The sequence below is a fragment of the Aedes albopictus genome, chromosome 2, assembly GCF_035046485.1.
Source record: "Aedes albopictus strain Foshan chromosome 2, AalbF5, whole genome shotgun sequence".
Taxonomy (NCBI): Eukaryota; Metazoa; Arthropoda; class Insecta; order Diptera; family Culicidae; genus Aedes; species Aedes albopictus.
This window is the reverse complement of record NC_085137.1, coordinates 465800594-465818398: the sequence shown is the minus strand read 5'-3', so window position 1 is coordinate 465818398 and position 17805 is coordinate 465800594. Positions and strand designations below refer to the sequence as shown.

At 38.0% G+C, this 17805-nt stretch overlaps 1 protein-coding gene across 3 annotated transcripts in view; it reads right to left on the bottom strand.

Moving 5' to 3' along the window:
- LOC134288628 (leucine-rich repeat, immunoglobulin-like domain and transmembrane domain-containing protein 2) overlaps positions 1–16946 on the bottom strand; it is a 51701-nt gene extending 34755 nt beyond the window's left edge. Inside the window, exon 1 of one of the 3 annotated variants that reach the window (XM_062853995.1) lies at positions 16873–16946. The gene's annotated coding sequence lies outside the window, so the exon portion shown is untranslated. Of the gene's footprint in view, positions 1–2472; positions 2524–16872 lie in introns of those variants that run through there. The other 2 variants (XM_062853996.1, XM_062853997.1) reach the window with 2 other exon arrangements.
- Between the last annotated feature and the right edge of the window lie 859 nt (positions 16947–17805).

Here is a 17805-nt window from a genome sequence, read left to right as displayed (position 1 = left end):
TTAGGCTTTCATATGCAGCTTCGTTTGAGGTTTTATATTCACTACAAAAAATATGAAAATTCTGTATATGTTCAGAGTGTCTTTTGGAAATTTATCATATTTTGATCAATAAAAGTGCCAAGTGTTTTCAACGTTTTAAAACTCTCTTAATATAATACTTTTTACAGGACCTACTAAACTCCATATAAAGAGTAGGTCCCATGTATTTTTCGTTCAGTTAATGCACTTTCATTGGTGGAAAACGTTTGGCAGATTATATGTGCAAAATAAGGTAAATTTTTAAACACCGTCAAATACATAAGCAAATTTTTCTTTTTTTTTATAGTGAATATAAAATCTCAAAAGTAGCTGCAAATGAAAACCTTAGATATCAGCTATAACACACAAAATATTGAAAAAAGTTTCATCGGTAGCATATTGAGATATGATGTTTTAAAAGTGTGTTCAAAAATCATATAAGTTTTTCTAAAAGTTCTTAAACTTTCAGAAAACTTATTCGATCTCGCTCAAAATTTTACCAATGGAGCTTTAATATATTATTATTCCCATCTTGTGAAGACATCAACCTTGTATCTTGAAAAATTAAAAAAGTAAATTTTCTATCTCACTTTTAGGGGGATTGATCATTTTTACCAACAGGATTAAAGAAGCACATTATTGTAGTGAAAAACTTCCTCGAAGACACCATGATGCTAAACGGCATGGTTAAATCAGCATTTGTGCCATATAATAGTTGGATTCTTTGCGTGCAATATAAGAAATCTTTAAAACATCTTTTCGTAAAAACACCGTTTCTCGAGAATGGCTTGACGGATCTTTGTGAAATTTTGTTGGTAGGTGCACAACCCCTAAAGCTCCGTGGTCAACCTTTTCCTTTTTTGATATCGTGCATTTAGCCGAAATGGCGATCGAAAAACCTCGATTTTTTCGATTTTTCAAAATTTCAAATCAATGCCCCACCCTTCTCCCAGGAGGGGGAGGGTCAAAACATCAGATTTATGAGTTTCTAGTCGGGAGCAATCAGAAAAGGTGAAATTTAGAGCTGGAGGGAACAAAAGTTGTTTTTTTGTCGGACCGTGATATTTTTCAGAATGTTTCACTTAAATCATGTTCAATGTTTCTTTGAAATAAAAAAAAAATGAATAAGACCTAGACTTTTGAAATCTGATGCAAGTTGGCTGAGATATGGGTTTTACAAATAGCACGCTTGCTGCGTTGTGCAATTTAGGAGCGCACACTCTCATGGCGCTCCACCTGGACATCGAACAGGGTTAATATTTTCGGCGCAGTATTGCTTGGTACAACAATGATAAGGTGCGAGATACGTCACAAAGATAATCTGCAATTGGAGGTCCAGTATCGTTTTAAATTATTTTCAATCCTGAAAATATCCGTAAAATTAAACATGGGACAGTTCTCTACTGTTAATGCTGAAAAACTCGACAAAGGGCTATGTAGCCTGCACGACACGGAACCACTTATGCCGATAAATCAACGAATATCACTAGATTTATCGGCCTCACAACTTCACCAGTTTTCTACAAACAGTAAAATTATTTTTAATAAGATTTTTTTCACACTTCAATGAGAACCCCGTCATCTGTTCAGCCCACACTGTCTTCATGGTTCGCATCTGCTTCTTCTTATTTATAGCTCTACGTCCCCACTGGGACTTGGCCTGCCTCGCTTCAGCTTAGTGTTCTTTGAGCACTTCCACAGTTATTAATCGAAGGGCTTGCTTTGCCTGCCATTGCATATTGTACCGTCTTACCCCGCTCGTTCGACACGTTTTAATTCGACACTTTTTAATTCGTACCCCGCTTATTCGACACATGTCGAATTAAAAAGTGTTGAAATGTCACAGCGATGTACACTGTAAATGCAAAACAGTTTAAAATTGCGCTTATACTCGCACCCGCAGCAGATCCTCTTGCTACCGCTAATTCCGGAAGTTCTGTTTTGGTGCTATTTGACGCCCAAACCGCCTGGAGACCAACCGGAATCGACTGAGGATGGCAACAATCGTAAAAAGAACGAGCTTTTCATTCGCACCACCGAAATATCTGTTGAAATTATGTTTCATAACAAATCCGGAAATCAAAACAAAAACAAAAATAGAGTTGCCAAATTTCAATGAGCAACGTGGTGTAGGGTGGCCAGTTTGTCGAATTAAAAGTTTACCCCGGTTATTCGACAACAGTCGGTGTCGTATTAGCGGGGTAATACGGTATATTGCGAGGCAAGCACAATGATATACTATGCCCAGGGAATCGAGAAAAAAATTCCGACTGAAACGGGAACCGAACCCGCTGTCTCCGGATTGGTGATCCATAGCCTTAATCACTAGACTTACTGAAGACCCAGTGGTTCACATGATCAGGACTGTTTTACATGGTTTCTCGAATTAGTATAGTTTTTACACGATTTTAGTGTACAGCTTAGTGTATATAGAGTTATATGCAATGTACCTACTTACAATGCAGACTTGAATTTTGAACACTGTTGACACATCAAACGTTGGTGTGTTACTGAACAGCTTAGTGGGGACAACATACTTTATATTAACTCGGTAACGTAAAGATAAGGTGCTATCAGGTGTTATCAGCACGTATGTGGCAATCCTAATCCCACCTAATGCATCTGACAGGAGCCAACATGTATCGTGTATTCACAATGGAATACTTTGTGGATACACAAATGTTTACATACAAGATGTTGGATTCTTAAAAATGGCTGCCTTGCACCCTGGTGGTTATCAGAGTTTGGATTTTCATCGCGAGTCACTGGGTGGTCTATATTGTTCGTGCAGTTGAAAAACGGAATTTTTGATACGCGGAAATCGATGTTTCTCCTAAACCGTGCGTCGGACGTACGTCGGGCACAGTGCGTTGGATAGAGGGCCAGCTCCGTTGTCCAGCGCACTACGTCCGACGTTAGGTGTCACCTATAGATTTCGAGGAAAAAAAAACGATTGTCGGGTGTGAGGAAACTTCGGGTTTCAACCGCGACGACAATACTCAATTTGTGCTACACTCGACGAGTATAACACATCATGAAGTGACGTGCCCGGCGGTTCAATACGAGAGCGTAATCAAGAGAGTCGATGCTCGGCGACGCTAATAAAAGTGATGCATTCGGCAGAATATTTTTATTGTTACGTTTTTAAAGCGAAAATGCGTTATTGATGAAAATAACGTGTATTCACAGTTGTTTGAAGCCGATGAGAGAGCTTCAGAAAGTGTTACACTTAGCGATGCCCGCTTATCGCTGCAGCTTGTTAATATTGGAGTATCTTCTTTATTTATTTATTAACCTTTCAGGACGCGCGCCATCTGCACCGCGCTCGCGCTGCATACGACGAGCGAGGATTTTTGGTAGTGTTGTACTTTTTACAACAGCGCGCGCGCTGAAGGGTTAATTTCTTTATTGATATTCATGTAACGTAAGGTTAACCCTTTTTAAAATGTTACAAAGTGATGGAATGCATTTTATGACAATCTATGCCTTAATTAATCTATGTTCCTGAACCCGATTCCTTTAACTCTTTTACTGCACACTTTCTAGTTCTTCAAGAAGACCCTTTCTGAAAACGGATATAGAAGATGATGACTTGAGGTTAGGGGATAAACGATTCCAATAATGAATGCCTCTCATAAACAAGGATTGACCATAGTATGAAGATAAATGATGGGGTATTATCAGGCTCATTGTTCTCGTATTCCTCATAAACTGATTATTGTAAAGATAGTATGGTATTTTATTTTTAATAATTGTAAAAATTTGTAAACATGATCTATAACTATAAAATTTTGAAAACTAGCAGCCTAGTAAAGCATCTTGCAAATGGGAAACGTGAGAGTATCTTGAAAAATTGAAAACATATCTAATACAGGCATTAAGTGCCACTCGGAGTCCATTAAGAAAAGAAGCTGATGCATTACTATACACAAAATTTCGGTAGATAAAATGTGGCAGAATTAAAGACTTAAATAAATTGATTTTCATGGAGCTGTCAAAGTGTCTGGTAACCAAATTTAGCTTTTTTAGAGTACCATAAATTTTTCCACACTGAGAGTTCACAAAAGCATCCCATTGTAAACTCGAAGTGAATAAAACTCCTAGATTTTCCAATTTATCAAAAAACTCAACTCTTTCCCCATCAAAGAAAATCAACGGTATTTGAGGTGGGTTCTTGAGCTTGGTAATAAGCATAGCCTTGGTTTTCGCCGGATTTACAGCTAAAAGATTTCTTTGCGACCATCTGAATAATCCCAACTCTCATCTCCTGGACCAATATCAATCGGGCTATACGAAGGGCTTCGGAACTACGACGGCTCTGGCAAAAGTGGTTCACGATGTCTATGGCAACCTTGACAGCAACCGCTCCCGAGCAGAAGAAAATAACAAGAGAATAACATATCAAGGTATATATCTTAAACACTACCATACCTTGATATGCCCTTCATTAGGTGGTAATAAGAGGCAAAATAACAAAAACGAAAACCGAAATTTTGTATAAATAACACCTAGAAAATAACAAGTCATGTTATTTCAATAATGAATGCATACCTAAAATTTCAAATGCTGTATATGTTATCCAAAAGTTATTGAGTAACAAACTAATAACATTTATTGATATTAAATGTTTCATTTGTTCAATGGCCGCATGATGTAATAACAAATCTTGTTCTGCGGGTATTTTCGCATCTAAACCAACAAATACTACATCAATACCAAACTCTGCTCAAATACCTCCAACTGTTATTGTGATGTTCTCATAACATTTCGTAGAATAACGCAGCAATAACAAGTTTAGGTATTAGAGCACATGTTGCTCTTCGCATGGTATGTGTAAGGTATGCCCTTCTGCTCGGGCTGTACCATCTTGGTGCTTGTGGATTTCTCGCTGGCATTCAATTGCGTTAACCATCGTCTGCGGGAAAAAAACTCAATGCGGAGTTTAAGTTCTCTGAATCTGCTTGTGGACTAATGTCATCGTTCCTCAGGCAGAGATATCAATCCGTTCGCCACGGAAACGAGACATCGATCGAGCGTGCAATCATGGACGGTACTCCTCAAGGTTCCTGTTTAAGTGCACTTTTGTTCAGCCTGTACATCAACAGCCTGCCTACTACTCTGAAGTGCAATTATCAGCTGTACGCGGATGATCTAGATATATATTTCGGGACCAATAGCTGAGATCGACGAGCTGATTCACACCATCTATGAAGATCTCGACTCAATCACGCGCTGGGCTACTGGGAATCACTTGCATCCGAACCCGAAGAAAACGAAAGCTATCGTCTTCAGTAGGGGTGGAACATTGACCCCACAAACCGATATCATCTTCAGCGGAGAAGTTGTGCCATTGTCAGAAAAAGTCACTAATCTTGGTCTAGAAATGGACAGGCACATGACCTGGACTCATCAAACCAATAGTGTGACACAAAAGGTATATAATACCTAAGGACATTCCGCCGATTTGCTTCAGTTCTCTCTACGCAAACACGCCGGAAACTTGTTCAGGCCGTGATTATGCCTATATTCACATACTATGATATAGTGTATTATAACGGTCTGTCTGCAGCACTTAAGGAACAACTTCACCGGTGTTACAAATCGGCTGTACGGTTCATCTACATCTACAGTCTGCGACGTCGAGATACTATAGTTGCTGTCAGAAACACCATTGTGGGCCACAACCTACCGACGAACTACCATCTACGTACCTGCAGCTTTATGAAACGGGGGTATGATGGCAACCTGCCCGATTACCTCCAGAACCACCTATAGCTCGTGGTCAACAACAACGAACACGGTCGTTTATCATCCCCAGACATACGACAACGAGTGGTAAGAGCGTGATGATTGCCGAAGCATTATGCTGGAACGGTCTACCTTTGGAAGTGAAGCAGAAGCCAACTCTAGCTGCTTTCAAAGCAGCAATCACAAGATTAAATTAGAGTTCTTTGACGAGATAACTTAAAATGTAAACTAACTTTAAGTCAATTTGTTAAGTTTAATTCTGGATCCTTAGTATATTTTTCCAACACCAATATCCTTGACCTGACGTATAGTTTGTAAAACCAATAGGCTAACGTACCCAAATAAACAACAAATTACAAATTACAAATTACATTATTAAGGTCATGATTAATTATTCTAGCCATATCATTCGTATCAACATCGCCAGAGGTACACAGGTATATTTGCACATCATCAGCAAACATATGAATAGAACAAAACTTTAAATTAGCAGGTAAGTCATTAATGAACAAAGAGAACAAAAGTAGCCCCAGCACAGACCCTCGAGGTACGCCAGACTTGATAGATCTAAATTCAGATAGGACTCCATTATGCAACACCGCTTGTTGACGATCGCTTAAATATGCTTCAATTAGTTTTGCAGATGGCAAAGTAAAATTGAATTTATTCAATAACTTCTTCACTAGTTTGGAGTGTGAAGCCCGATCGAAGGCTTTGGCAAAATCTATAAGCAGCAGGGTAGCCATCCCTTTACTGTCAATTGCACAAGCAATGCCATCATGAACTTTGATCAACGCGGTGTTTGTACTATTCCTACACTGGAATCCTGACTAATAGGGATGCAGAAGATCATGATCAGCAATAAACTCGGTTATTTGAGATTTTATGAGTTTTTCTAGAACTTTTGATAATGAACTTAAAATGCCTATTGGATGTAAGTTGGAAACCGATGAACTGTTAGCTTTCTTTTTGATCGGAATTATTTTGGAGGTTTTCCAAGCACGTGGAAAAATAGAGGTGTTAATTATGCAATCGAATAAAAACTTATAAATAGGTGAAGCAAGTGGTAAAAGAATTTTAATGAACCTAATGGGAATGATGTCCAAACCAACAGCGTTGGACTTAATAGAAAAAAATAGCTTTAACGATGTCACTCTCTTGAAACAAATTAAATTTAAATCCATCAGAAGGACCAAAAAGCGGAACTATTAAGGTATTAGAAGTAAAATTAGAAATAATAATCATTTATTTGATTTGCATTTAAACCATCTTGATCTGGAAAACTAGAATCTTTCGGAATTCCCAATTTTTTATTATTATTCCATAACTGTTTGTTAGGTAAGTTCACATTAAAATTTTTGCTTATCGTAATTAAATTTCGCGTGCTTTATTAATTCATTCACAACATTCCGAAGGCGTTTATAAGTACTTTTATCCACTACAGTTTTTGATCTTTTCCATTTAGCATATGTCAGGTGTCTATTGATTATGGTCACCTAAAATAATACCAAAGGGTTGATTTATTCAACACTTACAGCGTCACCTAGCGGCGAAATTCGAAAACTTAAAATTTCAGCATACATTTGGCCAAGTGTTCTCATACAAACTTCAAGCGTTTTGAGCGCCCCCTTAGGCTCAACCGATTTCGCTCAAATTTTGAACGTAGATTCTGGGAGTCCAAAACAACTGATTCAGGAGGTAAGACTTGGCAATTTTTGAAATAATTGTTTTTGATATAAGTGTGGGCCACCCTACTCTTCCTTTAAGGCAAAACTGGAAGCATTTCCTCATTTTTTTGGTTTTTGATATTTTTTATTAAATAACGAAGCAATATTTTCAAAATCGGTTTTCGTGTACATGTAGGGTACGGATCAAGGTATCTCCTGAATTTTTTCCAGGTGGAAAATGTTTTTTGTTTTTGCAGAAACCATTTTTTGTAAAATTTTGCTTAAAATTGTTTCTGCAAAAACGAAAAACATTTTCCATCTGGAAAAAAAATCAGGAGATACCTTGATCCGTACCCTACTTGTGCACGAAAACCGTTTTTGAAAATATTACTCCGTTATTTTATGAAAAATCAAAACCAAAAAGTGAGCAAATGGATCCAGTTTCGCCTTAAGTGATACAGGCAAACAAAAGAAAATCTATATCAATACTAGCTGAAACCGGCAAACTTTGTCTTGCCTACTGCGTTTTTTGACGTTTTATGTTTTATGTTCTAGCCAAGACCAAGTTCCCGGTCAAAATGTTTGGAAAATCGATTTTCAAAAACTCTCAATTTTTTCATGTTTTTTGCCTCATAAACCTTCCTTGGGTGAAAAATAACAGAACAAAACTAAGACGACCAAAATCGGACCTTCCGTTCGCAAGTTACGCGCGGTCCCACGTATGCCACTGCATTTTTATATATATTATCTATATCTATATCTATATATATGTATATATATATATATATATATATATATATATATATATATATATATACTAGCTGTCCCGGCAAACTTTGTCTTGCCGTCTTATGGTGGTTTGACAACTGTTGAGCTCGAAATAGCACCGCACTCTAGATTGATTTTATTTCGGTCGTGTTGATTTCCTTCCCAGCTCATGGAAAATCAGTTCTCTATCAATTTTATTACTTTTCTAGTTGATTTTCGTAACTTTTTATACATATAAACACAGCCACCATGAATACGAATCGAAACGTGCAAGGGTCTTGCAGATCGGTTCGGCCGTTCATGAGTTTTGTTGCCTCAAAGAAGCTACAAACTCATTTATATATATATATATATATATATATATATATATATATATATATATATATATACTAGCTGTCCCGGCAAACTTTGTCTTGCCGTCTTGTGTTGGTTTGACAACTGTTGAGCTCGAAATAGCACCGCACTCTAGATTGATTTTATTTGGGTCGTGTTGATTTCCTTCCCAGCTCATGGAAAATCAGTTCTCTATCAATTTTGTTACTTTTCTAGTTGATTTTCGTAACTTTTTATACATATAAACACAGCCACCATGAATACAAATCTAACAATGCAAGATTCATTCTGATCGGTTCAGCCGTTCGTGACTTTTGTTGCCTCAAAGGGAAGTCAAACTCATTTTTATATATATAGATATATATATATATATATATATCTATCTATCTATATATATAAAAATGAATTTCCGTCTGTCTGTCTGTCTGTCTGTCTGTCCGTCTGTCTGTCTGTCTGTCTGTCTGTCTGTCTGTCTGTCTGTCTGACCGCTATGCATTCGGAAACTACTGAACCGATCGGTGTGAAATTTAGTGTGTAAGTGCGTTTGGGGCCGGGGAAGGTTCTTAACTTGGTGTGAGACCTCTCCGGTCTCTGGAACGGGGGGCACCCATGCAGATGAGTTTTCGGGGCACTTCTCTAAGTAGCAGTGTGTCAAAAAACACAGTAGGCAGGCAGTACGACGATTGCCGGGACAGCTATGTGCAATAAACATTTCAAAAGTGGTTCAATTTTGAAACTGTTTTATTGATCGCGGAACCGCCTAAATCGATAGGTTTCACGACATATACCTGCTCGAAAGGGACAATAAGTAGACGGACAGGATGTGCTAGCTACCCAGGAGTATTGCAAAGTTACTGACAATCAGTGTAGGTAGGTACATCATTTTCAATGTGGATTATGAACCGCAAGAAGTCCGGAATGGCATACGTCCCTTAGCGCTGTCGATCAAGTAATTCGCCGACACTGCATGTACTTACGTATTCAAATTCGAATAAAAAGCACAATTCGACGTTGGTAAAATTGACACAGCCAAGGACGACCGCGAAGTAATTATTACCTTTGAGACCGACATCTCTCTGTTGACAGCACCAAATCACAATCTTTTTTTTCGGTACCTAATTCCGTTCAAGCCATTTATTTTTGCATGATGTGGACTGATTCCACCAGACATTTATTTGGGAAATTGACCTCAAAAGGAGATTTAGATATATTTAGATGTTCCTCCAGTGATTGGTTCAGTGTTGTTTTCGCGGTTTCCTTCGAGAATTTCTTCAGAGATCCTTTAAGGTATTTCTGCAGGTATTCCTTCAGAGATGACTTCCAGAATTTCACTAGAGATTGCTCCAATTATTACATCTGGTATTCGCAGTATTTCTACAGGAATGACTAGCAGAAATTCTTTCAGAAAGTTTTACTAGCGATTATTCAAAATTTAATCCAGAAATTCCTCAAACATTTCGTTCAAAAACAAATACTTTAGGAGTTCATCCAGTTGTTCCTTCAATTATTCGTCTAGAAATTATTGCAGCAATGGATTTCTTCAGATTTTTTATCCAGCGATTCCTACTGAAATTCTTCCAGGAATTCGCTAAAAAACTCCCCTGTGATTCTCTAAGGTATTCCTCATGGGGTTTCTTCAGAAACTCACCCGGGAATTTCTTCTGTGTTTTTTTCCAGGAACCGCTAGGGATTCCTCTAGAAATTCCTCCAGATATTCCTCTAAATATACCTAAAGCAATTCTTCTAGAGATTCCACCAGGGGTTCATCCAGGAACTCCTCCAGGAATTCTTTCAGGGATTTGTCCAAGAATTCCTTCAGGGATTAGGAATTCCTCCAGGAATTGTTTTTGAAATACCTCCAGGCATTCCTCCAGGGATTTCTTTAGGGATTCCTCCAAGGATTCATCCAGGAATTTCCTTCAGGATTTAATTCTGGGACTCCTCCATGAATACCTTTAAGAATTCCACCAGGAATTAACCCAGGAATTCCTGCAGATATTAACTCAGGAATTCCTGCAGAATTTACTTCTGAAATTCAGGATTTCATCCAGGATTGCCACCAAGAATACCTCCAGGAATTACCCCAAGAATTGATCCAGGAATTGTTCCAATATATTCTACTGGGATTCCTTTTTGAAATTATCTCAAGAATTTATATAGTAATTCCTCCAGAAGATTTCCAGGGATTGCTCCGGGAATTCTTCCAGGGTTTCCTCCAAGGATTCCTCCAGAGATTTCTCTAGGTATTAGTTCAAGGGATCCCTCCAGGAATCCCAGCAGCATTCCCCCTCCAGGAATTCCTTCAGGGATTCCTCTAAAGATTCTTTCAGAGATTCCTCCAGGAATTCCTCTGATGATTCCTCCAATAATTCGTCCAAATATTCCTCCAAGAATTTTTCCTGGAATTCCTTCAGAAATTCCTCCAGAAATTCCTCTGGAAATTCATCAAGAAATTCCTCTGGAAATTCCTAATGGAATTTCTGCAAAGATTCCTCCAGGAGTTTCTCTGGAGATTTCTCAAGGATTCCTCGAGGAATTTTTCCAGTGATTTCTCCAGGTATTTCTCTAGAGATATCACATGAAATTCCTGTAGACATTCCACTAGGGATTCCTCGAGGAATTTCGCCAGAAAATTTTTAAAGGATTCCTCCAGAGATTCTACATGAAAGTTTTCCAGCGATTCTTCAATAAAATCCCCCAGAAATTCCTCCAGGAGTTCCTCTGAAGATTTCTCAAAGAATTTCTCTAGATATTCCTCAAGGAATATCTAGGCACAGGCATGTCTCTAGGCATTCCTTCAGGAGCATCTCTAGGGAATCTTCTAGGGATCACACTAGGAATTTTTTTAGGAGTTTTTTAAGGAATACCTTAAGGCATTGATCTAGGAATTCCTCCAGAGATTCATCCAGGCATTTCTTCAGAATTTGATTCTGAGACTCCTCCAGGAATACCTTTAACAATTAAACCAGGAATTACAACAGGAATTCAGAAATTTCCTGAGGAATTCTTGCAGAAATTAATCCAGTAATTCGTTAAGAAATTACAACGGCAATTTATCCCGGAGTTTCTCAAGGAACTCATCTTTCTGGACGCATTATTCCAAGAATCCAGGGATTCTTCCAAGGATTCCTCCAGAGATTTTTTCCAGGAATGTACACTGTAATGAAAGGGTGGCCTTCTATCAACAAAAATGAAACCATCGATATATTTTTTTCTTTATTAAAGAGGCTTTCAGCCAGACGCTGGTTCACTTCTCTAAATCGATGTAATTTGTTCAGGCAATTCAAACACAAACTGTATATTTCTCAGATAGAAAGCATGTTCTGATAGAAAATCTCTTCTATTATACATACACGACGTTCTGTTATATATACAACTGTCTTTGCATACCCTTTGTAGTCGATGAAATATTAGAACGATCGGCATGATTTTTTGCACGGTTCAATTCGACTTCAGGGTGGCTATGTTTAAATGCATAAAAAGTAGGGAAAATAAAAAAAATAATGTTTAAAAAAAAACATTGCTAAAATATGCATGAGATGCGAAGAATTTCAAAAACAACACAATAGGGGGATTCACTTAACAGCGTAAACTGATTAAACTGATTAAACGTCGCGATCACCAAGGCAATCTTTGATTATTTCATTCGCAAAATGATGAAACATTTCAAATACCCCAAATACCTAAACAGAAAATCATGGCTTACGCAGCAATTTAATAAAATAATATTAAATGCCGTAGATAATTATAAAAAAACTACACCAACACATTTTAAATGGGCAATACAAGGTTTGCCGGGTCAGCTAGTATATATATATATTTAAATGCAGTGGCATACGTGGGAACGCACATAACTTGCGAACGGATGGTCCTATTTGGGTAGCCTAAGTTTTGTTCTGTTAGTTTTCACCCAAGGAAGGTTTATGAGGCCAAAAACATGGGAAAATTGGAAGTTTTTGAAAATCGGGTTTTCATACATTTTGAACGGGGACTTCGGCGCTTGGCTAGGGACTTGAAACGTCAAAAAACGCAGTAGGCAAGACAAAGTTTGCCGGGGACAGCTAGTATATATATATATATATATATATATATATATATATATATATATATATATATATATATATATATATATATATATATATATATATATATATATATATATATATATATATATATAAATGCAGTGGCATACATGGGACCGCGCATAACTTGCAAACGGATGGTCCGATTTGGGTCGTCTAAGTTTTGTTCTGTTAGTTTTCACCCAAGGAAGGTTTACATTTTGACCAGGGACTTGGTCTTGGCTAGGAACTTGAAACGTAAAAAAACGCAGAAGGCAAGACAAAGTTTGCCGGGTACAACTAGTATATCTATATCTATATATATATATATATATATATAAATGAGTTTGGAGTTCCTTTGAGGCAACAAAACTCAAGAACGGATGAACCGATCAGCATGACTCTTGAACGGTCCGGTTCGTATTCGTGGTGGCTGTGTTTATATGTACAAAAAGTTACGAAAATCAACTAGATATGTAAGAAAATTTATAAAGTGCTGATTTCTCATGAGTTGGTAAGAAAATCAACCCGATCGAAATGAAACCAATCTAGAGTGCGGTGCAAAAATGACCTCAACAGTTGTCAAACCACAGCAGTTTGGCAAGACAAAGTTTGCCGGGACAGCTAGTATATATATAAAAATGAGTTTGAAATTCCTTTGAGGCAACAAAACTCACGAACGGATGAACCGATCAGCATGATTATTGCACAGTTTGATTCGTATTCATGGTTGCTATGTTTATGTGTAGAAAAAGTTGCGAAAATGAACTGAAAAAATAAGAAAATTTAGAAAGTTCTGATTTGTTATGACCGGGGAAGAAAATCAACATGATCGAAATGAAACCAATCTAGAGTGCCATGTTGAAAGACCTTGACAATTGTCAAACTGCCACAATTTGGCAAGACAAAGTTTGCCGGGACAGCTAGTGGATTATATTTTTGAAACGGCTAGGCTCAATGGATATAACGTTAGTACAGTTAAGATTAGTCGATAAGAAAAAGAGGGATTTATTTAGAAAAAGCATGACAACTGTTGCTACTGAGCAAGATCAGTTAAAAACAACCCAAGTAACAATCAGCATGCCTTAAAGGTTTATTCATGTTTTATCCTAGTTTTATACGAACATGTCAAAAAGCTAGTTGTTCTAAATTAGTTTTGTGTGGTAGTTTTTTACTTTGAACCTTTGGCGTTCCATAAAACTATCATATAACTTCTGCTATAAACATCTTCAGTTAAAGACTGAAGTAGACATGAATTGGTTTTATCACTTATTATATACCATTTCAATAAAACTTGCATTTGCGGTTGTTGTCGGAGAGATTTTTTTTTGTAAACAAATACACAAAACTGTGAGGCAATGCATAAAACCAACAAAAGATTTCGTGACCGTAACATAAACCAAAAAAATGCTGTGATAAAACCGCTAGTTCTATCATGAACTCAGTTATGACTACCTCAGGAGGGTTAGCCCTATTGGAGGAATCATCAGGAACACAGAGTTTTATCAGAAAAATATGTCGCCTAGCCGGGATAATTTATGTAAATACAGAAAAATTATTACTCAATTTTATGATTTCACGTACAGCTTAAGATCAAATTAAACCATACAACACGTTTCCATCATTTTATTTTGTCAGAAAAATTACATAGTGTCTTTTAAACTCCGCTGTGTTGAAAAAACCTTTTTTGTAATTGCGTTGCGTTTTCCCCTACTTTTCACTCGCGGTTGTAATGTTAAAACGGCCTACTTTTCTTCACTAAAATAAAAGTGCCGAAAAGTACTACTTTTCGGCACTCTTAAGAGTGCTGAAAAGTAGCACTTTTCGGCACCTTTGTCAGAACTCACTTTTCGATAACTTTCGAGGCTACCTTAGACGCAGCCGCTACTTCTACATCCTCTGATCAGCTCGAATACGAATCAGGACTATCCAGATTCAGATTAAGTCTGCAGATCAGGCGTAGAATCAGCAGCAGAAGCTATTTTTCCTCTTGCCCATGGTGCGGTATGACGACGACGGGAGTTTGCAAATTTCTGACACCTGCCTTATCATAGCCTACCTGATCAAACAAAAGCACCACGCTGACGAGCATGAATGCTTACCACGTGATTCGTCTTGATGCATGTACGTGAAGCAAGATTATACCAAGGATTATACTGAATGGGTATTTTTAGCAATTACAAAAAATGTTGTATGCAACTCGTTGCAAAACTCGATTTTTTCAGCACTCGTCGTATTTATCCAACTCGGCAAGCCTCGTTGGATAAATGTACGACTCGTGCTGAAAAAATCATCATTTTGCAACTTGTTGCATAAATAACTATTTTGCACCCGATTCCACCGAGTAAATTAAATGCATTTAACTTCCAAATTATGCATAGTTTGTGTGGCGCACTTATTTTTTGTCATTATCACAGTCACATTCACCACAAATTTCCCGTGGCATGTCTCCTGACACGTATTAAATAGGAAAATAAATCTGAATTCCATATCTGCATCTTTCCAATTGATGGCTGGATAAACAACCAAGCATAATTTATTCTGACGATCGAACATTGAGAGTGAAAAAAAATCAAAACAATAATTTGACAAGTCAGAAGATGGTTATATTTAGAAGATTGATAAAACTATGATACAACCCGAAATCCTAAGCCGGTTTGCATACGAAGTCCTGTAGATCCTAATAAGACTGGGCCAACTAGCCAGAACGTGGGCTTATTGAGGCATACAAGAACTCGAGAGCATTTTCAAGTCGGCATCAATGGTTTTATGTTTAGGATTTTTGAATCGCTAAAAAACTTTGATAAAATTAAAATTGTTACTTGGGAATTGCGGTGAACTTTGATAATAATATTACAAAACCATAGAAATCAAAATTCAGAAACTTGGGTATAGATTTGGTTTTCAGTAGCTGTAACAGTCAACTTAAGTCATTATTAGGACCCACAAAAGATAAAATAAGCGATTTAAACAAAGCGGGAGTTTGCAAGATAACATGTCCACTAGGGTGGCCCACACTTATATGAAAAACAAAAATTTTGAAAAGTCCCAAGTCTTACCTCCTTAATCAGTTGTTTCCGACTGCCAAAAACTACGTTCAAAATTTGAGCAAAATCGGTTGAGCCTAAGGGGGCGCTCAAAACGCTTGAAGTTTGTATGGGAAAACGTGGCCAAATGTATACAGAAATTTTAAGTTTTCGAATTTTGCCGCTAGGTGGCGCTGTATACGTTCAATAATCAAACCATTTGGTATTATTGTAGGTGACTATATGCCAAAAAACTTTGTCGAAGACTGCGAAGTGATCCGACGGCTGTGAAAATATTTGTTTTTCATATAAGTGTCGGCCACCCCAACTCTTCCAAATGGATCCAGTTTCGCCAAGTGATACAGGCAAACAAAAGGAAATAGATTATATTTTTGAAACGGCTAGGCTCAATGGATACAACGTTAGTACAGTTAAGCTATTATCGATAAGAAAAAGAGGGATTTATTTAGAAAAAGCATGACAACTGTTGCTACTGAACAAGATGAGCTGAAAAGGGTTGCGGTGAACTTTGATAATAATATTACAAAACCATAGAAATCAAAATACAGAAACTTGTGAATAGATTTGGTTTTCTGAAACAGGAACAGTCAACTTAAGTCATTATTAAGACCAACAGAAGATAAAATAAGCGATTTAAACAAAGCGGGAGTTTGCAAGATGACATGTCCACATTGCAATAAAATTTACATAGGACAAACGAGAAGAACACTTGAAATTCGATTCAAAGCACATAGCAGAGGTTAAAAAGTGGGTAAAGAGTTAGAAAAGGGGTTAGCGTATTGAGGGTACATCTCTACAAACCCCTCCCCCACGCCAAACTCACCTTTACCCTACTATCATTACTTTTTTCCCGTAAACCAACCTTATACCCAATCTTAAGGTAAACTGGGGTGTAGTTGATCAGTGGGGCGAACCTGATCACTCAATTACCCACGGATATCGACTTTCTAGGAAGTTACCATTCCATTTTAATGTTACGTCATTGGATTGCGAATAGTTCAAATATAATTGTTGCTTCCTTGAAAGTCAATATCCGCGGATAATTTAGTGATCAGGTTCACCCCACTGATCAACTACACCCCAGTTTACGGTACTCCAACTGTTTCGAATACAATCAAATTCCATTTAGGTAACGTAACCTAAATGGAGAGACCTAAAAAGATTTTACCTAAATGGATTCTACCTAAATGGAGGTTTAAGTTTACTCTATTCTTATTAGTTATTACTCACGATGAAATTTGTGCTACCACTAAACAAAACCACAAAATAACTGGTTATAAACAAACGGACGTGCAACTCCAAAGCTACTGAACTCAACGCGTAGGTTCACATTTCCCGTCATAAAAAAGTGATAAGATAATGCATTTTTTTGCTTTCTCGTACACCAAGTATACTGGAAAGGCTATATATTCACTCCAAAACTGGCATTGGGTCGAGTCACACATACCAATCGAATCAGCTCGTCGAATTGAGGTGATGTCTGTGTGTGTATATGTATGTGTGGGTACAAAATAAACTCACACCATTTTTGGCAGTAAACTTCAACCGATTTTGATGACCGATGGTGTAACTGCCGATGAGACGCTCCACGCGTCCTGTGGCATCGGCGTCCGTACGCCCAGGCCAGCTCACCTTCAAAGTACCTCAGGGTCGGCATTGACCAGGGGGAAACTTGAGCAACCCTACACTTACCTGCCAACACGAATTTTAGCGAACAAGGGAAAGGCCAAGCAGACTGGTAGGGAAATGAATCTCTCACTTTTGGAAACAAAAGGAACCGAGTTGATTTAATCTACTAATATATTGGTGTCTAGGGTGTGTGGGTTAGTAAATACAAACATATTTTTCTATCTTCTTCGTTGGGGCCCATTGTGGTAAGGTAGAGGGAGAGGAGACGGTGACATACCTGCCGGAGCACGTGGTCGGCGTCAAAACGATGCTAGCGGGAGCGAGCGCCGAGACGACGGCGCTTCGGGTGAAGGGACGGGTTCGGGACCGACGGTCGAAAGCATGTCTGGTGGCTGATGACGTCGCGCCGCTGGGCGGCTGGATGGTCCGTGGTGAATCACGAGATGTGCGCCGTGATCCCAGGATAAGGTTCTCGTACCAGAGTAGGGTGATCCAATACTTGGTGGTGATCCGCGTCATACAATTTATCTTCAG